The sequence below is a fragment of the Euleptes europaea genome, chromosome 15 (assembly GCF_029931775.1).
Source record: "Euleptes europaea isolate rEulEur1 chromosome 15, rEulEur1.hap1, whole genome shotgun sequence".
NCBI lineage: Eukaryota > Metazoa > Chordata > Lepidosauria > Squamata > Sphaerodactylidae > Euleptes > Euleptes europaea.
Window position 1 is genome coordinate 8,138,981 of NC_079326.1, and position 19,937 is coordinate 8,158,917.

The following is a 19,937-nucleotide window of genomic DNA, read 5'->3' on the forward strand; positions in this document are numbered from 1 at the left end:
ATTATAAGCAGAGATGGGAACTATTTTTCGATAGATATGCATGACATAACTGTGTTTATGAAATGAGGGATCAGGACTAGATTCAAATAAGAGTTTAAAAGTTATTCTAAATAGATATAACTATTGTATTATCAATGGGTTTAGCTTTATATAATGGAAATATAGATATAGTTATTAGTGGAGGTTCATGTTTATAATAGCTCTTTAGAAAAAATGATGTATAGAATAGAAATGAAGCATTAACAAGTTTGAACTATCAATTAAATTTTGTATTTTTATAAGATATTTTATTCTGGGGTAAGAACAAGCTGATGGGTTATCCTGGGCACGGACACAAAATGAAATGTGAAACTTCCCCTATCTCCTTTTTTCTTCTGTACCCCTTATCAAAAATGAATAAAAGGTATATAAAAAAGAGAGTAAAGAAAGAAAAAATGTAACCATACAACATTCACTGAAAAATGCAATAGGACTAGAAATACAAAAACATTGACAATGTAAACAGCTTACACAGCAAAGAGCCTAAGGGAAGGTATTGTGTGAGCAATGCAGAACATGGGATTACAAGTTATAAAACAATGGAGTAAAATACAGATGATGCCTACAATAACAACTGATACCAATAATAATCACTGTCGTGGACTACAGACCTATCCTCATATGAAGGTGTTGTTCTGGATTGCTCCATCTTGTGAGCTCTTGACCCAAAGAACCAGAAATCACCACAGAGACATTTAGAATCCAAGCAGATGGCTTTTACTGGTCAAATAGGCAATACAGTGCACAGAAGATAAAATGACAGCTATGAGTGTCTTGCTAGCTAGTTGGCAATATAAGGCTTGAAAACAGCGGGAGATTACAAAGCATCACCAAAGCCTAAACAGAGCACACTTTCCCAGGCTTTGGTATGTGGAGCTGTCCTTGAGGTCTGGACGGTTCAGCAAAGGAACAGAGGCAACATAGAAACTGAGATAACAGCCTGACATCCTGCTCCCCTTAAGGCCCCCTCCCATTCTGCAAGGGGGCTGGTCTGTCTGGGTAAGCAATGTGAAAGGCGTTGACGAGTTTGGGGGCGGAGACATCCCGTGCGCGAACCCATTCGTCATAGGCAGGGGGGAAGTGTTTCCAGCGGACCAAGTATTGCAAGACTCCATGGTGTATGCGGGAATCCAGGATTTTAGAGACTTCGAAATGTTCTCCCCCCCCACCACCATTATGGGCTGTTTAGGAGGCGGCTCCGGGTGCCATTGCGGGGAAGCAACATGGGGCTTTAGAAGGCTGATATGGAAAACGGGGTGCACACGCCTCAGGGTTTTGGGGAGAGACAGTTCCACCGTGACAGGATTTATGTTGCGAATGATGGGAAATGGGCCAATGTACTTAGCATTGAGCTTATGGCACGGACGGGTGGAACGCAGGTTCTTGGTGGAAAGGTATACCAGGTTACCCACTTGCGGGTCCCCCCCGGGGGAACGATGCTTGTCGGCCTGCGCCTTGTATTTGCGCTTGGCTCGGTCAAGGTTGCTAACCAGCCAGGGCCATGTGGTACGGAGGGTGTGTGCCCAAGAGGCAATGTCGGCATCCCCCTCCCCCTCCAAACCTTCTATCGGGGTGATAGGACCGAAGTCCTGTCCATACACCGCATAAAACGGGCTGAAGCCTGTGGACTGATGTACAGCATTATTGTAAGCATATTCTGCAAAAGGCAACAGTTCTACCCAGTCATCTTGGTGGTAGTTGACATAACAGCGCAAATAACATTCAAGTACAGCATTGACACGTTCGGTTTGACCATCCGTTTGGGGATGGTATGCACTAGACAACCCCTGTTCCACCCCCACCAATTTGAGAAAAGCTTTCCAAAACTTAGCAACGAAACTACTTCTGCGGTCGCAGATTATTTTGCGCGGAAACGAATGTAGTCTAAAGACATGTGACACGAAGAGGCGGGCCAACTTCTGAGCGGAGGGGATCCCCGCACATGGAACCAAATGTATTTGCTTAGAAAATAAGTCAGTGATAACCCATAATACAGTTTTTCCCCCGCTGAGAGGGAGATCCGTCATAAAATCCATAGCAATCACTTCCCAGGGTCTGTTGGGTATTTCAAGTGGTTGCAGTAGGCCTGGGGGCTTGCCTTGAGAACGTTTCACTGTGGCGCAAACAGGACAGCTGCGAATAAAAGAGTCAATGTCAGAACGCATTCCCCCCCACCAAAATTGTCTGCGCAACAGGTGAAGGGTTTTCAGGAACCCAAAGTGTCCAGCTGTCTTTACTCCACGAGCCAAGTGTAAAACGTCTTTTCGGAGCGCTTTGGGCACATACAATTTCGAGTCTTTGTACCAAGAGCCTCCTTGTTCGATTACACCAGGAGGCAGGGTTTGCTCTGAGCATTCCATAAGGCATTGTTCCCGAAGGGACTTTAAGAAGGATTCGGAGATGGGCCCCCCCCTTGGTCATAGTGGCATCAGGAGCAGTCATGGGGGTTGACGAGGGGGAAGCGCTTACTTGCGGTGGTGTGCAGACTGCAGGCGGCAGGGCGGCCGGTGGAGCTGGAGGAGCGGGAGCGCCGGCCATCATGAGTTTCGGTTGCAGAGGCGGCTGGGCAGCCGGTAGGGCTGGAAGAGCTTGCGCTCCGGTTATTGCGTGCTTCCGTTGCGGCAGCGTCTGGGATCGAGTTTGTACAGCTAGTACAGGCAGGGCTTCTCTTTGTGCGGGTGTAAATAAAGAGTTTGTTGGCCGATCGAGTTTCGCCGGGTATTGAGGTAACCGGGAGAGAGCATCTGCGAGAACGTTTTGTTTCCCAGGGACATGCTTCAGGACGAAACGAAACTGAGCAAAGAATTCTGCCCAACGCTGCTGTTTTGCGGACAATTTATGGGACCCCGTGAGGGCAGCTAGATTTTTGTGATCGGTCCAAACTTCAAAGGGGACTTTAGACCCCTCCAGGAATTGTCGCCATAGAGTAAGTGCATGGTGAACGGCCGATGCCTCTTTCTCCCAAATGGGCCAGTTCAATTGGGAGTGCGCAAACTTCTTCGAGAAGTAAGCGCAAGGGTGAAGGAGACCATCCGGTCCTTTTTGAAGAAGAGCCCCTCCCATAGCCACGTCGGAGGCATCGACTTGCACAATGAACATTCGATTCGGGTCTGGGTGCCGTAGCACGGGTTCCGAAGTGAAGAGGCGTTTGAGGGCTACAAAAGCGGTTTGGCATTGATCAGTCCACAGTATTTTAGCGGAGGGTAAAGTAGCCGAGTTTTCTTTACCCTTGGTTTTCAGCAGGTCGGTAATGGGTAGCGCCACTTGGGCGAAGTTAGGGATGAACCCGCGATAGAAATTAGCAAAACCTAGAAACTGTTGCACTTGTTTGCGGTTGGTAGGAGGGGTCCAATCGAGAACAGATTGGACCTTGGTAGGGTCCATGCTAAGGCCATGGTGGGAGATTATGTATCCTAAGAACGTTATTTTGCTCTGATGAAATTCGCATTTAGCCAACTTTGCAAAGAGTTGGTGATTGCGCAGGCGCTGCAGAACTTCTCGGACCAGAACTACATGCTCATCCATGGTTTTTGAATAAATAAGAATGTCATCCAAATAAACCACCACCCCGCGATACAGCAAATCGTGGAGGATTTCGTTGATGAGTTGCATGAAGACCCCCGGGACCCCTTTCAACCCGAAAGGCATCACGAGGAATTCAAACATTCCAAAACAGCTAGAGAAGGCAGTGAGGGGCTCGTCTCCTTCGCGGATGCGGACCCGGTAGTAGGCTTCTACTAAGTCCAACTTGGAGAATATACGACCCTCCTGCAACTGCCCCAAAATATCTGATATTAGTGGTATAGGATAGGCGTTGGCTTGAGTAACTGCATTGAGTTTTCTGAAGTCAATGCATAGGCGAAGGTCGCCCTCCTTTTTTCGGACGAAAAATGCAGGGGCTGAGTTTGGGGCATTCGATGGGCGAATGAACCCTCTGGTAAGGTTTTTGTCCAAAAAGTCTCGTAGTACAGTGCGCTCGGAAGTGCTCATAGGGTAAATTTTACTCTTGGTTAGTGTGCAGTCCTTTACCACTTCAATTGCACAGTCAGTGGCCCGGTGGGGGGGTAAGGCATCACATTCTTTAATGTTGAAGACATCAGCAAAGTCCTGGTATACATCAGGGAGGGATGGCGGTGATGGGACTTCGGAGATTAATGCCGAAGCGGGTGGAGACAGCACCGCAACTTGCTGTCGATGCTGGTCGCATTTGGGGTTGGCAAAGGAGATCGTGTTCGTGTCCCAGTCTATACTGGGACTATGACCTTTAATCCAGTTAATTCCCAGGACCACTTCAAATCGGATAGGGGCTATGGTAAAGTCTATTTGCTCCCAGTGGGAGCCAATTCCCATCGCCACCCCTATAGTGCGATGATCAACTGGGCCCCCTTTGAAATGGCTCCCATCCATTTGGGCAAAATGGACGGGGGCTGGTAAAGCCTCGGACTTGACTTTGAGTGCTGCAAATGTGGCTTCATTGATTAGAGTGCGAGCGCAACCGGAGTCAATAAGTGCCTTGACAGGCAGTTGGGGACCCCCTTTATAGTGTTGTAACACTGCGTCCACATACACCGTACTTTCTACTTCTTTCACCTTCGTCGGTTTCGTAGGTTTTACAGGAGAAACTGCGGGGGTCTGCGGGGACGTTCCATTCACCGCAGACTGTGACCGGTTATTAGACAGGTCAAGAGGCGAGTCCAGGTTTAGCACTGGGGTATCCTGGAGATGATCCCTGTCCGAAGATGGAGAATTGTCCCCCACTGGGGCACTTATAATCCGAGACCCGGAGGGGTCTGTAGAAACAGGAAGATCGGGAGAGTCTTTGAACAGAAGTGCAGAGGGTGTGAACCGACCTGGCGTTGTACTGCGGGCGGTCGCAGCGCCTCCGCGTTGAGACCTTCCCCGGTTTTGTGAAAGGTCAGGAAGCGAGTCCAGGGTTAACGCTGGGGTATCCCAGGAAAGATCCCTGTCCGAAGACGAAGAATTGTCCCCCACTGGGGCACTTGTAATCCAGGACCCGGAGGGGTCTGCGGAAGTAGAAAGTGCAGAGGGTGTGGGCCAACCCGGTGCTGTACTGCGGGTGGCCGCGGTGCCTCTGCGTTGAGGTCGTCCCCGACCTGGCGTTATACTGCGGACGGCCGCGGCGCCTCCGCGTTGAGACCTTCCCCGGTTTTGCGAGAGGTCAGGAAGCGAGTCCAGGGTTAATGCTAGGGTATCCCAGGGAGGATCCCTGTCCGAAGACGGAGAATTGTCCCCCAATGGGGCACTTGTAATCCAGGACCCGGAGGGGTCTGCAGAAGTAGGAAGTGCAGAGGGTGTGGGCCGTCCCGGTGCTGTACTGCGGGTGGCCGCGGTGCCTCTGCGTTGAGGTCGTCCCCGAGCTCGGGGCAATGCATTCGGTCGAGGGAGTTCCAGGCGTTGAGGACATGCTGAAACAAAGTGGTTCATCGCGCCGCAAACGAGGCAAGCTCCCCTTTGGAATCGGGATTCGCGATCTCGAGGGGGCCGTGCTGATCTCTGCGGGCAGGGAACGGAGACTTCGGGGGGAGGCTTTTGGTCTCCCCTCACCTTGGGTCGCTGACAAGGTAGTATCTCTGCCGAGTCGGCAAAAGAGATCTTCAGTTTGGGTGGTCTCCATGGAACTGGAGGTAGTACGGGTGCTGGTGTAGATCCAAGCAACGGGATCCCTGGACTTCCTGGGGGTGGCAGGACGGGAGCTCTGGGGTCCCCTGGCACCACAGGCACTGCTAGAGTTACTGGCAACATGGGCGTTCCGCCCAGAGGTGCCGCAGGTTGCTGCGGTTGAGCCTGATCCGGAGACCCTGGTTGTGGAGCTGGGGCCGAGCCATCCGGGTCGGCTTGTATCTGCTGCAAGCAGTCGTTGTCGTGAAGCAAAACGTGCATTTGACCCTGCAAGTGGGCCACCCGGTCTATGTGTTCCCGATTGTGCTGTCGGAGCAAAAACATATCCTTGCCCGCATCACCTAAGCGACGGGGCTGGCTGATTCGGACGTTTGCAGTCCAGAGAGTTTCCTCATAGTGCAAGTCCTCTTTGGTTCCCTTACGATCCGCTAAAACTTGATCCGTTTCAAGTTTGGTGGTCAGGGTCGTGGTCACTAGTGGCAGAGCTTCCTGCTCCCATGCCGACATAGAGCCGGCTTGATCCGGAAGATCCAGTTGCGGCAGGACCTGAACCGCTAAGGTCGCTGCGTTGACGCCAAAGACGGGGGTTGACAGCTTAGCAATCCCGGCCATTGAAGCGGTGGTCGAGGTCATTCCGTGGAGGAGCGCAACCATCCGTTTTGCCAGTACTTTTAACCCGGCTCCGCACAACCGGGCCAGTTGAGCATCCTCCACTAGACAATCTGACACTAGGAGGGCGTGGCGGGCGCTGGCCTCCACGCTACGCCCTTACAAGTCCAGTCAGGCGGCTACGTTCCACTTCTGCCCGATGAACGTAGTCTAGGGCTTCCCCAAAGGAAGGTATCAAGGAGGAGACCCTTCCAGAGCTCCTGCTCCGGGGAACAGATCCACCGGGACCGGGCTCACTCGGAGAGCTCTGTCGTAGCTCCCATCCGAGCGGCAGGCGAGCCACACGGGGCTCCAGGCACGGTAAACTCACTCGGAGAGCTTTGTCTTAGCTCCCATCCGAGTGGCAGGCGAACCCTCCTGGGCTCCAGCCTGACTGATGAAAAGGGTGATGAAGATGTTAGCTGTCATAACGTGAGCTCTTGACCCAAAGAACCAGAAATCACCACAGAGACATTTAGAATCCAAGCAGATGGCTTTTACTGGTCAAATAGGCAATACAGTGCACAGAAGATAAAATGACAGCTATGAGTGTCTTGCTAGCTAGTTGGCAATATAAGGCTTGAAAACAGCGGGAGATTACAAAGCATCACCAAAGCCTAAACAGAGCACACTTTCCCAGGCTTTGGTATGTGGAGCTGTCCTTGAGGTCTGGACGGTTCAGCAAAGGAACAGAGGCAACATAGAAACTGAGATAACAGCCTGACACATCTGAACACAGTTCTGATTCCATTATAAGAATGTCTCCCTGAGCATTTCCACTTTGCACATTTTATAGAATGATATAAATGTGGAAGTCCTCCTGACCTCCTCACACATGCCATTTCACAATGTGAGAGGCACTACAGAACATGGCAATTGCACATGACTGGGCAGTTGCAAATCCTACCCATTTGAAGGGAAAAACCCTCAGAAGGCTTTGCTCAGATGAGCAAAGTTGTCATGGCAGAGCATAGCAGGAAAGGTGGTCCTAACAGGTAGGTGGGTCCCAAGTCATGGAAGGCTTTGGAAGTGATAATCAGTATCTTAAATTGAACCTGGTAATGATTAGTATCCAGTGGGGCAAAAGCAGGATGGGTGTGACATGCATGTTCCACCTAGCACCACTGGTCACTGAGCTTCTATGTTCTGAACCAACTAGAGTTTCCATGTTAACTTCCTGGGCAAACCCATTTAAAATGCATTATATTAGTCTAGCCTCGAGGTAGCTATAGTATGGATGCATGTCAAGGTAGGGAGCCATCTTCTGGGTTAAAAACAAACAAACCCTGGGCTGTTAACTGAGCCAGTAAGTGTTAGCTATACCCCATCAAACATGGGGACCATGGGGACCTTCAAGACTTCAGCAAATAACAGTAAAAAAAAATATTAAAACACATAATAAAAACAAAAAACTAAACTAAAATCTTTCATTCTGATAGTTAAGTGTGGGCCCATCTGTGGATACTTAATTCTTCTGATCAGGGCCACACTGAAAGAAAACAGATAGTTCTTCCAACTTGACGGGATCCCTGGTTTGCAGAAAAATCTCAACACAATTAAAATATATTTTGGCAGGCTTAAATCCCCTCCCCTAAAATAAGAGTATTGTCTATGCTTGTGCAGACAACACACCTACCTCCTGTATCCTGTGCCGTTGGGAGCAGCAGAGTCTGGGAGCTGCTCCAGATCAGGTGACAGTGGAATCCAGGAGCTGCTCTGGGTGGAGTTGCCAGACCCCCGCTGGGGGTGGGAGATCCCCCAACTTGGGCCCCCTCTCCCTAGCACTGGCCATCTGGCCAGTGGGGGATCTAACCGGGCTTAAAACAAGGCCCTGGCTCCGTCAGCATGATGATGTCACTTCCTGAAGTGATGTCACCATGTTGGTGATGTCGAGGGAGATGCTCTAGTATTTGGGCAAAATTCTATAGTGAAAACAGCCTCTACCATAGAGTTTTTGCCCAAATACCAGAGCATCTTTCTTGATGTTGCTGGCATGATAATATCCCTTCTAGAAGTGATGCTGGGGCTTTGGTACCGGCCTCCCTCAGCAGCTGGTAAATCCCCCCACCCCCTATCCCCTGCCAGTTGCCAGGGTAGACCTGGCAACTCTAGCTCTGGGCCTGGCGGCAGCAGAGAACTGAAACTGCTCTGGGCCTAGAGGCAGTTACAGGGCCTGGAGATGTGCCAAGTCCAGGGTCAGTGACGAGGGCAGGGATCTGTGCCTTGCATCAGGGAGCAAGTGTGGGGAAGATGGAATCCTCCCTATAAGTCGTGTGGGTACCCACTAGTATATTTATAAAAGTAGGGGTGTGCACCAATTTTTCAGGTATTTTTTTGATTCAGGTTTAATAGACTCGATTTTTTTCAGAACATCTTTAAAAAGCTGAAACCCCATACCATGTTTATTTTTGTTTTTGTTTGGTTTGTTTGGCTTTTTCAAATATCCAAAACTTGTAGCCCTAATAGGGGAAGGGGATTTTGACCTAATAGGCATTACTGAAACATGGTGGGATGTCACTCATGATTGGAATATTAAGATTGAGGGGTACAAGTTGTTTAAAAGGGATAGACAATTAAGGAAGGGGGGGAGGAGTAGCATTATATGTCAAAGATGTCTATACTTGTGAAGAAATACATGAATCTGAGCGTGAAAATCCAATCGAGAGTCTATGGGTAAAATAGAAGGAGTAAGAAATAATAGTGATATTATGGTGGGGGTCTGCTATTCACCACCAAACCAGGAAGAGGACTTGGATGAGACACTCCTAGACCAGATTACAAAGTTCTCAAAGAGACAGGCTACTCTTTGAGCTGCTGTAAATAATGCATCCATTTCATCTCTAGTTTTAGGTAAAAATCCAGCTGCATATGGGTGGTCAGGCTGCCAAGCCTCATGAAATGGTCCATGATGAGCTGGTCCTGGCATAAATTCTATTTGCCCTTGACCCACAATACTTTCAGCTTGAAAATAAGTTAAAGAAATTGCAGAATTTGTAGATTCATTGGTCTATCATTCAAAGTTATGGTTGGCTGAGCCAAAGCCTGTTGTGCATTGTCTTCTAGTTCTAATTGGCCCCTCATGAACCTACCTCCAAAACCATAAGGGCCACTTGTGACTCTGAAAACTAATTGCTGTCCATGGACTAGCTGTATTCCAGCATGATTAGCCAGGATATTGAATGCAGCAAATGGCAAATTAAGAGCCATTTCCTAAGCAAAGCTGTAGGTCTCCTCAAGGATAATTATTTTGCCATGGAAAACAATGAAAAATTAACTCACATTCGTATCCCAGCAGTGCCTCCAACTGAAGTGGTCAATTGCTGTGATAAGTGGCTAAATTTCTAGATCGTGTATTTCAGTAAAAAATACTTTATCTTACATAACCAGCCACTCCAAGCAATGATACAAACTTTGAATAAAAAAATTCATTTTTATTGTAGATGCTTCAGTATTAAACATGAAAAAGGAAAATAATGTAAAATGTATAAATGAAAAAAAAAACCAATAATATATGAGAGTTAGATTACATGAAAAAATCTAGCTAATTAGTATAGATCTGGACACAGGTACATAATTTTAAAAAATTCAAGATGCATACCATTAAAGAGTCATGTTGGGGAGTCTTACTCAGACAGCATAGAAGCCAAGCATGCCTGAGAAGGATCTCCAACTTTTTTTTTGTATTGTTGGATGCATATATATACTTTCTAGAAGTTGTTTACCATAAGAATCAGTAAAATATTGTTTTGAGAAAGTTATTATATTCCCATACATAAAAAGATATATTTTCACACATCAAAAGACATAAAATGCATTAATAAGACAAAATTTCCCTTGATAAACCTTTATGTTTAACTTTGATCCCATGACAGATGACGTATGAAATTCAGATATCAAAATGTATTCTCAAAATAAAATGTCCACTTCACATATCCTTCTTCAAAGGCTATTGACCACAAAGGCAAAACAAGTCATTGTTAAATTTGCATATAATGCATTTCCATACACTTTAAATGTTAAACAAAGTCACATAGTCAGGAGAATCTCCTGTCTATTCCCATTGGGGGGGGAGAGAAGTGAGAAAGTTTAAAAAGGCACTTTGAACCTATTTTTTTTCCCTCTGTGCATTACATTATCAGCAAGCCACAAGCTTGTCTTGCCCCCGTTCCCAAGCATCTGATTTCTGCTGACTGCACTATGTGATATCTCTCTCTGTCCCTCCAAGCATCCTTTCCCATCAATTTCCCATATTCCAGCCAGTCTCTTAATGTCTTATTCAGGAAAATCAAAAGAATCCATTCTATACTAATCTATACTTTTAACACTAAATATATTGGAAACCACTACAGAATTGTGGAGAAAGGTCCAATGAAGTCAGCACAGACACTACAAGAGTCAGGGAGAGTTCAATGCTTACTTTGTCAATATTCACTGACTTTAGGCCAGTGGCAGACTTTTCTGGAATAACACATACCATGCAGGTAAATATCTTGTTTCAGGAGTAACCCCCACACACACACATTAGAGCTTTGTGACATATCAGAGGAGGAGTAAAAACAATTACATTCTAATCACAATGATTAATATCGCCTAGCACTTTCACCAATTTTTTCATCTTCAAAGCTCTTTGCTAATTAATCTTCACAACTGGATCAGAGTGAGTTACATGGTGTGAATTAATAATCTGACAATCCAACTCTGTCTTTGTTCATGAATAATTAGAAAGAGATCTGCAGTTTGTGTATATGTGAATGTTTTAATTATTCACATGGTTTTGGCCCAGTTTCCATTTCTACTCAATGGGTTATTGACTTGTTTATTTTTACCCCTGCCAAGTAGCTCTCAAGACTCCCTTCCACCATCTACTTCTTTTGTGGAGAGAGAATATTGTGGCATCACTCAAAATGGATCTTGCCTATATTGTTTAGCTGAAGGCTGTACAGTACTAAAATATAAGCGTGAAAACTTTGGTCAGGCTTGTCTGACAGTATTCAAGGATTCTGGGAACTGTGGAAACTACATTTTCTGTGGGTCTTGGCATTCTTGGATGCTACTGTAAGTTACAATTGCTCATCCAACTGACCCCTATTCTCTATCTTGGTAGTCTTGGGAACATGGCAAATTGAATGATACAGAAGATGACTAGGAACCATTGCAATATAACTGCTGCACAATATAGGTTGAAACGTCTACTTTGGATAGGGCCATGACTCCTGTTGCATATGAATTTGTAAAACCCTTCCACTACACATTATATATCTGGCAGCAAAAAAGGATCCTACATTTTTCCCGTGGAGAGCCTGTATATAATCTCTAGGGAGTGTTACCTGTCTATTCATAATATAACATAAGAACATAAGTAAAGCCCTGCTGGATCACACCAAAGGCCCATCTAGCCCAGCAATTCTGTTCACACAAGCAGGATGACTGCAACAGTATCCTCCCATCCATGCTCCCCAGCAATGGATATAAAGAGGCATACTGCCTCTTCTACTGGAGGGAGTAGATATCTGTCATCAGTAGTCACTGATAGCCCCGTCATCCATTAATTTGTCCACTCCCCTTTTAAAGACTTCCAAGTTGGTGGCCTGTGGCACTGAGTCCCCCAAATTGACTACACGTTGTGTGATGAAGTCCTTCCTTCTGTCTGTCTTCAATTTCCCACCCTTCAACTTCAGTGGCTGACCCCAGGATCTAGGAGAAAAGCTTCTCCCTGTATGGCAACCCGGTAGGGCTTTCAAGGCAAGAGATATTCATGTTTATGAGTTCCACATGCAGGACAGAATTGATCATGCCATACATCTGGGTTGTGTCATTGAGAAAACTTTCCTATCTACACAGCCACGACTGTATCTCAAGGCCAGCTGCCACCCAAGCAGACTTTGAGCAGCTAAACTGTTTCTGCATCCGTAGCAGTTCTGAGACTATGTCCTGGTACATATTCATCTCCAGGGGGGTGTCCCAGTGTCCCAAAGGTACAGTCAATTGGGCAACTGTGATCTGATAAAAGCTGTTCCCAGAAAAGAAACACATTATGTCCTGGGAGAGCAGACAGCCCTCTGGGTCTACGCTCAAACCCTGCCACCAGAGCTCACCCCAACAACGAAGGGCTACCTGATCCAACCGCTACCTGGCAGGAGCCCATAGAGGGCAGTGGGAAAATGCCTTCCTTCTCTCCCTCAGGAGCCCGCGCCAGCACTGGAGTGACTTCCCAGCTGGCAGTGAGCAGAAGCAATGGCAAGAGACCTGGACAAGATGCCCCAACAAGCCCCAGCCAAGCCGCCTAACAGCCTCCCCGCCCACTACCAAACAGCTGACAAATGGGCGAGCACAGGTGGGGTGAAGATGGGCCTTGAGGCCCATGCACCAACAGGAAAGGCTGGGAGGGGCTAGCGTAAGCACCCTCCTGACACAGCCTTTTATAGACTTCCGGTGGGTGGGGAAATGGGCAGAACCTGTGAGGAGCTGCTCAGGGGAGAGAGGATAAAAAACAGAAGAGAGACCAGGGAGGACAGCTACAGGGAGCTTACAGCTCCAAGGCAACCTGGCATCCACTGAGGGCAAGAACAGTTTTGACTCACCCTCAGATTGGTCTGAGGCTGAGGAGGCTCTCATGGTCTGATTCCTGACTACCCCCAAGAAGGCAACCAGGATGGTGGTTAAGGGGGAGCATGACACATTACATGTTAGAAAAATGTAACCAGCTGGTTCTCATTGCACAATTCCATCCTCTTTGTTTTACCTTGTCAAATTAATAGTTGAGTATGGGGAAATACATAAATAGGGTACTCACTGAATGAATCAGCATGCTGTGGGCAGCAGCAGCCATATGTGCAGACTCATATTATGAAACTAACAAATAAATGCTCATACTCACAATTTGCTCACATAAGCAGTACAATATCAAGAAGCATTCACATGGATGATGCAGCAGATTCTCTGAGCAGGGATTTCTGCATCCTCAACATTCACACAGGCTGCTGCTGCATCGTCTGTGAGTTTGCTTCTCCAACATTATGTTGCTCCCTTGTGTGACTTGCAGGAGCATATGACAATCAATTCATAACTGGCTTCAAATCTGCTGTAGGCAATCTAGTTCAGAATATATGACTGTGGAATGGATAGCAATGAAAAAGCAGAAGTTGTGGAGGCCTTGGGCTTCTCCCACTGTACTTCTACGCCAGACTTCAAGGCAATTCAGCTGGAGCTGATTGGGATCCTTGGCCTTCACCAGGGCATCTGAAAACACCCAGAGGGTTCTTTTGCTGTTGTTTATGAAAACTGTTCCCTTGGTATGTGAAGGGCATTGAAGTCCCATTTTGGACATATTGGTTAATAATATTTTATTAGCTCAGGTCGCAAATGGAAACATTATATGAAAGCAGCTGCAATGGGATTTTATCCTCCATCATAATCATGTTTTTAGCACAAAAGGTCTGACTGCAAATGGCTCTCATTTCTTTTATGTCAACTGAAAATTACTTCTGCAGTTCAGCTTTACAGAAAGTGTGTGTGGGGGAGCTAACATGAAGAAAATACACTACAGATAATTGGAAACATTACCGAAGGCCTTGGATTTGAAAATATGTGTTTAAAAAACACTTCGATCTTTCCCTATCAATTGCTTTTAAATTTTTGCTGCAGAAAGAACAACATAAATGGTCCAGTAAAATGAAGGATTTTCAGAATATATGCAAATAGACTTTCCCATAGAACACCACAATGCCAGCATGGCATAGTGGTTAACAGCGGCAGACTCTAATCTAGAGAACCACGTTTGATTCTCCACTCCTCCTCATAAAGCTTGCTGGGTGATCTTGGGCCAGTTACAGTTCTCTCAGTACTCTCTCAGTCTTTTCTACCTCAAGAGGTGTTTCTTGTGGAGAGAGGAAAGGAAGGTGATTGTAAGCCGCTTTGAGACTCCGTAAAGATAGAGAAAAGTGGGGTATAAAAGCCAAGTCTTCTTTCTTTTTTACTTTGGGCTTCCACCTAATTTCCATTTAAACTACCTGGACCATCTTGACGATCCTAAGCTCATGAAAGTCTTTATGCAAACTAGGACTAATTCATTGCCTTCAGCGATCTTCCGTGGCAGATTCCTGAAAACACCTTATGCTGAAAGGATCTGCGGATGTGGCGCAGGATGTCCTGACTCCCTGTCTCATATTCTCTTGGACTGCCACCTTTATGAGTCACCAAGAGGAAACCTAATAAAACCTATAGTTTTGAATTTCTCCTCAAATAATACAAAAATACTTTACAAATTATTAGCTGATAAGGACCCTGAGATAACCGAAAACGTGGCAATATTTCTGACGATAGTAGTCAATCGATGGTCGAAAGTAGACTCACAACATTAAGGGATGATTTATATTAATTTATTTATTTTACTCTAACTTTTATACTTTTATCTTTTTATCCTTTTATACACTACATATTGTACTATGCCAATAAAGGTATTTGAATTCGAAACAAGTCTCTCTACTTCAGCCTGGAGCTGTAAAGTGCCAGAAGCCCAAGAGAAGCCAGAGAATGTCATTAGTGGTAATAGTTGGCAAAACTGAGGAATCATTGGACATCTTTGCGGTTCTGAGGGTCTCACCAACTGACCACAGCCTCAATTTTGGCGGGGTCCATCTGAATCCCCTGTGGGGACAGGCGGTGCCCCAGAAAATAATGGTGGTCTGATGGAACGCACATTTTTCCAACTTGGCGTATAAGTGGTGTTCTTATAGCCATTGTAGGACAGCCCAGACATAGAATCATAGAGTTGGAAGGGACCACCAGGACCATCAAGTCCAACCCCCTGCACATGTTCTAGATGCTGGGCCGGGTCTTAGGAATATATGAGAATGTCATCTAAGTAGATCACCACGAAGTGATCCAGCAGGTCCTGGAAGACATTGTTAATGAATCGCTGGAAGATGGCTGGAGCATTACAGAGCCCAAAGGGCATGACTAGATAGTCGTATTGGGTCCTGAACGCCATCTTCCACTCTTCCCCATGTCAGATGCGGATCAAATTATAAGCTCCCCGAAGGTCCAGTTTGGTGAAGATTTGTGCTCCGTTCACCCTTTCCAACAATTCTGAGATCAGAGTTAGGGGATACCATTCTAGGATGGTAATCTTATTGAGGGCTCTGTAGTCATTGCAGAGGCACAGCTCGCCACTCTTCTTTTTAACAAACAGAACAGGCGCTGAGGTAGGGGAGGTGGACGGGTTATGTCTTTCTAACCAGTCCATCCCCAGTACTAGGGGAAAGCAAGGCATATGGGCGATATCCAGGCATATCTGCTCCTGATGATGCTGGATGTGCAAGGCCAGGGTCACGGTCTCTTGGGTAACAGGGCCGGACCAAAGCAAACTCCCATTGATGGCTTCCACTCGGATTGGCACATTCTTCTCCTGCAGCGAAGCCTGCTGTTGCTTGGTGAAGGATGCATTTATATAGGAGCTGGAAGCTCCGGAGTCCACCAAGGCATGAGCGAAAATCCACAGCCCATCAGGAAGTTGTAGCTTCACTGGGGTTAGCAAGTGTCAGGAACAAGAACTGGGTGGGCCTGGGTCATCTGTGGCTCTCCCCAGGTAGCTAGGCCAATGCTGGCCTGGGGGTTGGTGTTTAACCGGGGCTTGCATTTCTCTGGGCAGGTACTGGCATAATGCCCAGCCCCCCCAATACAAGCAGAGGTTTGCTGCACAATGGTGGTTCGTGTAGGAGCTGAGGACTGGAATGGGGTTACAGCCCCTAGGTCTGCCACATCCTCCCAGCTGGGTACGCCTGCAGTCTTTGAGACATCCATCAATTCGGAGGCAGAGTTGGATGAGCTCTTCCAGGGAGGGAGGTCGCTCCACCCTGGCCACTTCTTCGAGCACCCCATCATTCAGACCTAGGTACTGATCCCTCAGGGCTCCTTCATTCCAGTCAAACTCCTGGGCCAGCAGGTGAAACTCTGTAGTGTACTCTGACAAGGAAATCTGGCCTTGCCTCAGTCGGCGTATCTGACGATTAGCCCTCCCCAGCTTCAAGGGGTCAGCAAAAGCGACGGGGAGGTGTTGCACAAATGCAGCATAATTACCCAGGAGAGGGGAGTCAACCAACAGGAGGGGAGTAGCCAAGCGGGCTGCCTTATCCTTGAGCAGGCTCAGAATGAAACTGACCTTGATCTGATCGTTAGTAAACTCTCTCTCCCTCACTTTCACGTACAGCTTGCACTGTGCTAGGAACATAGGAAAGTCCTCCTGCTTGCCTCCAAAGTTTTCAGGTGGACTGACTGGGCATTTTACAGGAGGGGCAGACCCACATGCAGCTAGCTGCTGTTGCAACACGGAGACAGTATTAGCTAAGAGCTGTACTTGTTGCTGTAGATTAGCATTCTCCCTGGCTAAATCAGATAGTGCAGCTGCTGGTAGTTGGGAGGAGGTGTGAGTGTGAGGAAGCAACTGTGTGTTGGCGAGCTGCCAATGCTCAGGTCTTCACTTGCAGCGTCTCTGAGATACTGCTCCAGGCGGTTGGCAACAGCAGGGAGAGGGTAAAGCAGAACAAGTCTGTTTGTCAAAGCCAGAAATCAGAGTCCAGTACTTGCCAAATCAGAGTTACAGTTTGTAGTCCAGGTAGCTGGTCAAAGGTTGAGGGTCACAGAGAGTCAGACGTCCAAACAGCCAGTCCAAAGTCTAAAGGCACAGAAAGTTGTTCAGGCGTGGGAGGCAGCAGGTTTCTCAGGTATGTAATGTGTTGCTTACTTGACCCTGGGCTGTTCAGCTGAGGCTTTTCTGGCATCTGACTTCTCTGTCAGTCCTCCTCCTGCAAGGACTCACTGTTCTGCTGTTGTTCCAGCACACGTCAGTAGGCTTCCAGCCGGGCACTATGTCTTTCAGCCACCAGTGCCTTTCTCTGCTGCTGCCTCCACCTGTCAGCCTTTGCTGCCTTAGTAGCTTGAGGGCTCACAGCTGGGCCACTGGGTCCAGGCTCTGAGCAGGACGGGGTTGGTTCAGCCATGACTTCTGACTGTTAAGTCTTGTGCCTGCTCTGGAGAGCCACCAGCTTCAGGGCTGTCAGCCTCCTTGCCAGGCTGTGCTGACTCAGGCCCCACTTCAGGCTGCGAGGTCAGAGGCAGCTCCATTGGGGCTGAATTCTCCTGGTAGAGTTCCTCCTCTGAGGAGGACCCATTCTCCAGGGACTGCCCCATGGTACCACCTAAGCTAAAGACAACCAGAGTAACACCTAAACTAAGCTCTCTCCCTGAAGGAATCTTGTGTGTGTATATATAGATATAGATATATACACACACAGTCAGGCTGAGAAAGTGGATACTAAGAGTGAAAGTGGGTGCATCATGCATCCTAATCCACATTCCACACAAATGAAGGTTTAAAAAATAATAATAAAGGAAGGCTTCTAAAATAATATGGTTTTACAAGCTCTTCCAAAATGCAAGTAAGGAGGAGGCAGCCCCAACCTCTAGTGACAGCCAATTCCAAAATAACTGAGCAACCACCAGCAGAGACCAAAACTGATATGAAAATAATTGGTACATATATTCATATAAGGAGAGCCATTTGTCCAGACATGTGGTTCCCAGGCCATAATGGGCTAGGAAGGTCAAAAGCAGCCCAGAAAACAATGGTGCCATCTAAAATGGACTTTGGGATGGAAGTCCAGAGCCCAGTATGAGATGACCAAAAGTGGCCTGTAGCTTTGCATTGTAAATATACATTATTGGGGGAGGGGGTGGGAAATGGGGGAGGGGAATCAGGACCATCTTCTGAGGGTTATTTTTTACACTGTGTTTGGAACTCTGTTATTAACTAAGTACCGTATATACTCGCGTATAGGCCGAGTTTTTCAGCCCCAAAAAAGGGCTGAAAAATCCCAACTCGGCCTATACGCGGGTCAATACGGTAGATGGAGGGAGGGGGAAAACTTTCCGCGGCCGCCTCCAGGGCGCCTTCCCCCGGGCCAGGAGCGGCCTGCGCAGCCTCCTGCGTGCTGGGGGGGGCGCCGCCTCCTCTCCCGGTAAGTAGGGGGTTCAGGGGCTCTTCCCCCTCCCCCCTAGGGTGGCACTGGGGTCGGGGTGGGTCTGGAGGCAGGCAGGAGGGCGACCCAGGGGTTGTATAAGCTCACCCTCGGCTTATACGCGGGTGCCTAATTTCCCCCCATTTTGGGGGTGAAATTAGGCACCTCGGCTTATACGTGGGTTGGCTTATACGCGAGTATATACGGTAAACATGATATCAAAGTATACATTGCCACCCAAAGGCAGCCCCATAAGACCATTGGCTTGGATTCCGTGCAGTATTTCTATGGGAGGAATGGTTTCTACCTGCAGATGTGTCCTTGCCTCTCCCCACTGCCACAGCCCAAAGTGCCCCATGGATGTTGAGCAGCCTCAAGCTGCAGCAGGAGGGAGGAGGAGAGAAGAGGAGGTGATAAAGTTGTACTCCACAGGCAGAAATCCCTCCACTCATGGAAACACTGCACTGGGGGCAGAAAATTACCCAGCTGCACCATTGCTAGAAATATAGCAAAATCCAAGGTAATTGTAGTCCGATAGGTGTTAAATAGCAGAAACTGTCTGCTTTAGTCAACAGCTGGGCCACCATATTCTCTATTAGTTTTAGTTTCCAAGTTATCTTTAAGAGCAATCCTAGAGCATTGCAATGACCTAGACTCAAAGTTAGTGTAGTGTGGAGAATGCATTTTTGAAGTTATAACCTTACACATGAAGCTGCCTTATACTGAATCAGACCCTTGGTCCTTCAAGGTCAGCATTGTTTACTCAGACTGGCAGCAGCTCTCCAGGGTCTTTCATACCTCCAGTTAACATAATCCATTAAACTAGAGATGCCAGGGACTGAACCACAGGCCTTCTGCATACCAAACAGATACTCTGCCATTGAACCACAGCCTCAAAACTTAGATAGACAGAGCATGTACAAATTGGCAAGCCATAACCTTACACACTGTAAGTTTTAACTTGGCAGTAGCTATACAAGGGAAGAGGAAAAGAATCCAAGAGTTACACATGAACACCTTTTTCCATTATTATTTTGACTTCTTCTTGCCACTATAAAATAGGATTGTACAAGATTCTTGCACATTTGGTGGTTTAACTAAAACTTTGATGGTTCAAGGTTGTTGTTTTTTAACTGAGGGATAAAATTGCAGCTGCCATTGAAGCTGAGGGGCAAAACTCCAGCTGCCTTACATTGTCTTACAGGCTCAATTTACAAACAAATTTCAGCTGGGGGAAAAAGTCATCATATTTATGTATGTTGTTCAGGATTTGGAGATTAAGTAGCTTGTTTCCAACCTCCAACTTAAGTGGCAGATTGTTCTTTTGTTCTGCTGAAGACTCAAAATGACCAGACATCTTTTGGAATATAAATTAAGAAATAACGGCATGAGAGTTCATGGAAGGAAGAGATTTAGTCAATGGTATGGAAATGATGGGATTCTCTGAAAGCATGCTGCAGCCCTTTTAGGATTTCCTGTTTTTTAAATATTTCATATCTGCAAATTTGCTATTTTACCTGACTCTTATTCCACAATTGCTTTGATAATGTGCCTTTTATAAGTGGAATTTTGGCATCACTATCTACCATCTCTTTA